The 7,113-nt window shown below is 41.9% G+C and overlaps 1 pseudogene; it reads left to right on the forward strand.

Annotated features, from left to right (window-relative positions):
• The first annotated feature begins 879 nt into the window (after positions 1-879).
• Positions 880-2,529, forward strand: LOC147447914 (uncharacterized; annotated as a pseudogene).
• The last annotated feature ends 4,584 nt before the right edge of the window (positions 2,530-7,113 follow it).

A 7,113-nucleotide genomic window follows, 5' to 3' on the forward strand; every position in this document is an offset into this window, starting at 1 on the left:
TCATACGCTTCACTTTTAGATTTTACATTAGATGTTTGGAGTGGAATGCCGCTGGATTTTTGTACAGTGAACCAATGCATGATAGGTGGAGGCCTTCTTCTTGCTTGAAATTTTTAAGTTGTATTATATATAGTATAGATAGATATAGATTTTACAATAGATGTTTGGGATGGATTTTTTAGAAGTGAACCAATGCTCGAGGCCTTCTTCTTGCTTGAAATTTTTAAGCTGCATAATAGACATGAAAGCTAAACTTCGAAACTTAGAGAAGCTCTTGTGCACGAGAGAGAGAGAGAGAGAGAGAGAGAGAGAGAGAGACGGTCGGCCGTACTAGTATATAGTATAGATGTTTGGGCTGAATTTTTATGAAGTGAACCAATGCATGACAAGTGGAGGCCTTCTTCTTGCTTGAAATTTTTAAGCTGCATTATACATAGTATAGACATGAAGGTTAAAGTCTGAAACTTAGAGAAGCCCATGTGCATGTGATAAGGAGGGAGAGAGAAAGAGAGAGAGTGAGAGGCGGGTCAAGGCTGCCGGCCATACTAGTATACAGTATAGATGTTTGGGCTGGATTTTTGTGAAGTGAACCAATGCATGACACGTGGAAGCCTTCTTCTTGCTTAAAATTTTTGCGCTGCATTATATATAGTATATAGAATAGAATAGTATAGATAGATGGGACCAGTGTTCTCGCTTAATCAGATTGATGATTTCGTACGCCACAGACTCGCAGAGCATGCAACAGACTTTTCCCCTACGCCTCATCTGCTCTTGCTAGGTAGCGGAGGGCATGCACAGACTTGAATTTCCACAAATTGCACTCATTCACCGTAAAGAGGGTAATGGGGGTTTGTATGTGCACCTCGCAAAGAGGGAATGAGGGTGTGGGTGTTCTCGCCTGCATGTGGGTCTAATCAGGTTGATGATCTCCTCATGCAGGAGGAGATGCAACAGACTTTCCCCCTACGCCTCATCTGCATAAGGCAGACTCTTGCTAGTGAAGGTGGGGTATGTTTCACCCCCTGCACAGACTGGAAATTTCACATTATCTCACACACTTGGACTAAGGATGTGAGGGACTGGTCCCTTGACATCTGCAACATAATGCACTCATCCCCTCTTCGTGATCATCTGCATGATGACGCAAGACCCAACAGCTCCGTGGATACGTATGCCGCCCTCTCTCAACACCATAACTTTGCAAGCAAACCAGGCCATCGCGAATTTCTCGAGTTTCTGCTCATATTAGCAGCTGATGGTGTAGATTTGATGCTCTCTGCATAAATCAAGGCGATGACAAAGAGAAAAACAGAGAAATTGCTCACATGGGTGCCTATTATGCCCAAAGCAAAGGATGCTATGTTTGGTGCCACGGTGTAGGTGGTGGGTTTCAGCTATGGCCTCATGCTCCCTCACCTGAATTTTATAAGCTCCCTAGGTGGTTTTCGCCCGTATGGACCTTGCAAGTTTGTGCTTCCTAATAAGCTAGCCTTTATAGTGGGCATGGACATAGAGGGCTTCACAGGGTATTTCTCTTACATGGCATTTAGTCGCTCCACCGGGCTAACATGGTATCCAAAAGAGCATATGAATGATGGTGCCAAAGACAAATTCGGGCCAACGTATGAGATCTCCATGCATTTGCTGAATAGCAAGAAGCATTTTCCGTGCCCGCATTGCAGAAATCAGGATAGATCTAACCATACTTCCAATACTGGCCATGTCTACTATGTTGAGAGATCGAGCTACCTCAAACTCATGGAGAAAAGTAGCTTGAAATCAGGTGCAAATCACAGGATCCCTGCTAGCTTCGGGTTGTATCTGATATCTGCATTGCAACACCTGCCATCTTTGCTTCAATGGTGGTGCGAAATGTAAGAGCAGGACTCCATTAGACATCAAATAGATGAGGGAGTGAACCTGCAAGAACCAACAAACACTCGTAAAGAAGGTAGATTTGAGGAAGCGCAAGGATATGGCAGTATAGGAGTAACAAAGCTTGGCATAGAGGGTGATGTGGAGAAAGGTCAATTCTCAAAAAAGTGCAGAAGACTGTAGCTTGCTGCTTTAGCTATACGAGAAATCAGCGTGCGTGATTGCTCCGACGGTCATGACGAAGATAGGCTACTGTCTATTCTGGCACTTCTTGAGATTGAAGGAAAAGTGCCGGTAAGGACTGGTAAAAGTCTGGAGCAGCAGACTTTAGATGTAGTTGAGTGCCTACGAAATGGCAATGGTATGCGCATATCCCGATCTGCCATACCCTCAATGGATCACAGAAACAGTCAGGAAATTGTAGCCTTGCTTTGCTTGGCTCAATTTAGGGGGAACCCCACCGTTCGCATGTCATGGGCTCCGACCTTCACCCAGCAAAAGGTGATGGGCAAATTCCAGAAATTCTCTGCTTACATGTTTAACAGCTTTAAGACCATAGCTGAGATAGAGGAAATAAGCAGCTTGGGCCTAAAGCTTCAATGCCCCTTCATGTGTGCGATGGTAACTGTGCAAACCATTGCACGCAAGTGACGGATGACGAGTGAATGAAGAATCTTAGGAAGTATTTGATTTTATTTTTTAAATTTGCGCCAGTAGTTTTGCTACAAAAGAGAATTTTCTTGATAAGAGAGCAATCTTAAAAAACATAAGGAATCTCAAGTCCAAAAAGATATCACCATCAAACCAAACCCCATCTAATTTAGATATAGTTCTAAACACAAAATTCATTGTAAGAGTTATCATCTGGGTTTAAAGCAAAGCTTGCAAAAGACATGGGTTCACACCCGTAATACTCAGGACCCAATGTATCGTACACTTTGTCCAAGTCGCCTAGGAGTATCATCAACAACATACATTCTCACTTTCCAATTCTTTGCTTCAAATCCAAAGGAAGGTAGTGCATTTATAGGCCGTTGATATTCTATCTCTCTAAGAGCGAGATAACCTCGTCATGCTGCCTCGTCCAACTCCCCGGGTAGGTCACCTAATAAAAATGTAACCTATCACGTGAGTTCAACAGAAGGGTATTTAAAGTTCTTGAAACTTACAGAAATATATATACCAAAATGGCATTATTTTTTTCAAATTTGAAAAAAACTTACAGATTTTAAAAGAAAAGGGTACATTTTATTCTTAACAAAATTCACAGATAAGGGGTTTTACAAACATGTCTTGAACGCACGTGATATGGTAGTTTTACACATAGTGAACCCCCCGAGTCCAGGCAAACATGATAGTACCCACGAGTCCTAAATAGAACGTGGACTCATAAAGACTACCAAGATGGGCTCTACAAAGAAAAAAGAATATGTGAAGAAAAATCCAAAGCTATTGCAAGACATAACAAATATTGTTTCAAAAGTCATACCTTATGACATCAAAGTATTCTCAGATATGGACAACATCATTTGCTGGGTTAGGTCCTCTCCAAAAAGATGGATCTATCGTTCATATAACATGATTAGTATGTTTTACTCATTCAAACATTGAAAACATGTGAGGCTTTTTTTTGTAAAGTTTCAACAAATTACCTCGAATATATTCAGATACCCTGTCCATTATGTATTTAACCGTAGATCGGATGGCCATCTATAAACAATAACACAAAGTAACATTAATATAAAACTTTAATTGACAAAAAGTTAATGACAAAAAGTAATGCATGGATGAAAGATAGTATGATACCTTAAACATTTGTTACCTCTAGGTTTTCTTTGTAGACAATGTTTGGGCTACTAGTCATTAGATTCGTGTTTGAATTTGTTATCCATATTTGGCTACCATCTATCAAGAACGCACATGGGACATTGCTACATAGAGTTGACCATGAGTAAAAACATGTGTAGCCAGGTATAAATCTAAGACTCTAAGTGTTTGGTCTTGTGCCTTGTTGATGGTCATTTCGAATGCAATTCTCACACGAAACTAGTTGCACTTCATTTCAAAAGGTAATCCTTCATAACATCCTATGATAAAGTCAATCCTTGGTATGAATACATTATCTCCAACATGAGAACCTGTGTTTACTTCCGTCTCAATGACCCTGTGATAAAAATGCTTACATATCAATCTTGTCTCACTGCATAAGCACGCTTTTGATCTAGGTTGCGAAAGAACGTAATTGAATCATTCTCTGTAAGGTGCAAGCAGTGTGGTGGGAAGCCACCACCAAGATCGAATGAGTTTCAAAACCCTACAGGATATAACCCACCATTACAATATGATGTACAAAGAGAATCTATACTCAAGTATTTTTTGTCAAGTGCTCTCATTTTACGCATAGCCAAGTCATTGATTATAGAAACATCCTTATTGCATGGTGCAAGAATACCTTTGTTCCTAAAGAATTTTGCATGTCTTCGGACATTTTGTAAGTCACCATATATACTGTGAATTAGGCCTTGAACATTGTTATCTTTGAGTATCACACTACTTGGAAATGCTACAGTATCAAGAAAATCCATATCATAAACACTCACAATGCCAATGTCTAGTACCCATTTTGCAAAGTCTCTCTCAACCAAGTCACTGGAACAATGAAGTATACGCATATTTTCTATTAGCTTTAGAGTCTTCACATGTTTCCATATATAAACTCGACACAAAGAGTCATCCACAATATCTGCTTGACTTTCTTTGGGCACAACTGGGTAAATTTGTCTGAAACCACCCCCCAAGGAGAAACACCTTTTCCCCAAATAATGCATCACTTCACATAACATCTCTCAATGTCCTGTCCAAGGCCTCAAAAGCACAGCAATGGATCATGGGAGCCTCATTCCTGTTATCATATACATGTGGTAGTGATGGAAGCCTCATTCCTGTTATCATATACATGTGGTAGTGATGTGTGTGAACACACTAGGACCACCGAGGCATTTTTTCCCTCTTTAGGAGGTTTTTTCCCCCGTGCATTGTATATACGCCCATCACTCTAGGGCTATCTATCTTTCCATTGCACACTAAGTAACACACTCTCTATTGTGTGCCTTGAGCTTTCTTCGTCTTCTCCAAGCTGTGTGTGTTTCTCTGCAACCCTAATTCCAACAATTGGTATCAGAGCAGGTCACGCCCTCCCGGGCTTAGTCGCCAGCTGCTCCAGCACACGCTTGCTCACTTTCTCCGATTTCAGTGAGCTTTGGCGAGCGATCGCAGGTCGACAAAATTTTTGGGAAAGCTCTAGGAGCTGGGTCTGCTCAGAATTTTGATTTGGGCTCATTTCGGCCTCCGTTTCCACTACAGGCAGTACTGCACAGGCTATTTCGTCATTTTGTGCAGAATTTCTGTCAGTGCCGTTTTTTGCATAACAGGTGCCTTATAGTCTTCTACGGTTTGTGCTATATAGCACAGGTTGTTCCCGCTTCGTTTCTCCTATTTTCGGGTAGTTTTCACATCAGGTGCAGCATTTACCATGGCTGACAACAACAACACAGATGTGTTCAAGATGTTTGCTGTTGAGGACAGGTTGGATGGGGACAACTACCCTATGTGGGCTTATATGATGCAACATGTTCTTGTGTCAAAGGGTGTCTGGAACATTGTGCGGGGCATTGATGTATGTCCTGGTTCTGAGGATGTAGGCGATGTTGAGGATGTTGCAGGTCTTGCTGCAAGGATTGCAGCTGTTAGAGTTGTTTTGCCTACGACAGAACAAGCTTGTTGGGATGTTAAGGATGCACAGGCTCATGCATTGATTGTGTTGTCTGTGAAGCGCACCATTGTTCCTCACATCCGTTCAACAAAATCTGCAAAACAGGCTTGGGATATTTTAGCAGGTCTTTATGCAAGCCGCAATGAGGCTAAAATTGCTTTGCTGCGTAAAGAGCTGGAGTCGAAGATTATGCATGAGGAAGATGATATGATGCGTTGCCATTATTGTAAAGCCAATGATCACTTGATCAAGTCGTGTCCTAAGTTGAAGGCCAAAGAGGCTGGTTCCACTGCAAATGCTAGCTCCACTACAAATGCAGCCATTGTTGAGTCTTCTGTGAAAGCAGACTGTAATGCTGATGTTGATGCAGAATGGGCTTTTAGCGCAGAGTGCACTTACAACCTGTTGTCCATGATGCATGCTTGTCAGTTGCTGCAGATTCACATGTGTGGTATTTTGACAGTGGTGCTACAAAGCACATTACCTCACATCCTGAATTTACCTCTCTCGAGTCTGTCCCTCATGGGAATTCAGTCACTTGTGCCAACAACGCCTCTTATCCAGTTTAGGGAGTTGGAAAGATTGTGCTCACTGCTGCTAATGGCAGTTCCTTCACACTTGTTGATGCACTTTATGTACCAGCTGGGATCAAGAAGAATCTCTTGTTTGTATCCGCACTTGCTAGACTTGGACTTGTAGTCAAATTTGTGGATAACAGATGTACAGTTCATGATCTCAGTTTTGGTGATGAAATTGTTGCATCTGGCCTTTTGTGTCGTGGGCTGTATAAGCTCACTTTGTATGAGAAGCGTGGACAAAATTTTGCAAATGCTGTTGCAGATTCAAGGGCTATTTCAGATGCAAAACTTTGGCATGCACGTTTTGGTCATCTGAATTTTGCCAGTTTGCTGCGTTTGCAAAAATCTGATATGGTTGCTTCTTTGCCGCCTCTTGAAGCACCTGTCAAACATGTTTGTGAAGGCTGTATTTTGGGTAAGATGCAGCGTTCTAAGTTTCCAAAGGATGGTTCAGTTCGGGCCACATGGAGGTTGCAGCTTGTGCATAGTGATGTTTGTGGGCTTCAAACATTTTCTGGCTATGGCTGAAAATGTCTCGAAATGTACTATGGGCACCCTCCGTTCCGATCGAGGGGGGGAGTATATGTCTCATGAATTTAATGCATTTCTGGCTAGTCGTGGGATAAAACACCAATGTACAGTGCCTTATACACCTCAGCAAAATGGTGTTGCTGAGAGGAAAAACAGGTCACTGACAGAAATGGCACGATGTATGGTCAAAAGTCAAGCTTTACCGCATTCTTTTTGGCTTGAGGCCATCATGTGTGCCACTTAGGTACTTAACAGGTGTCCTACGAAAGCTTTGCAGTCTATTACTCCATATGAAGCATGGCATGATAGAAAGCCTTCTATTGAGCACATGCGTGTTTTTGGCTGTTTGGCATA

The sequence above is a fragment of the Adiantum capillus-veneris genome, chromosome 11 (genome assembly GCF_014529385.1).
Source record: "Adiantum capillus-veneris isolate H3 chromosome 11, ASM1452938v2, whole genome shotgun sequence".
NCBI lineage: Eukaryota > Viridiplantae > Streptophyta > Polypodiopsida > Polypodiales > Pteridaceae > Adiantum > Adiantum capillus-veneris.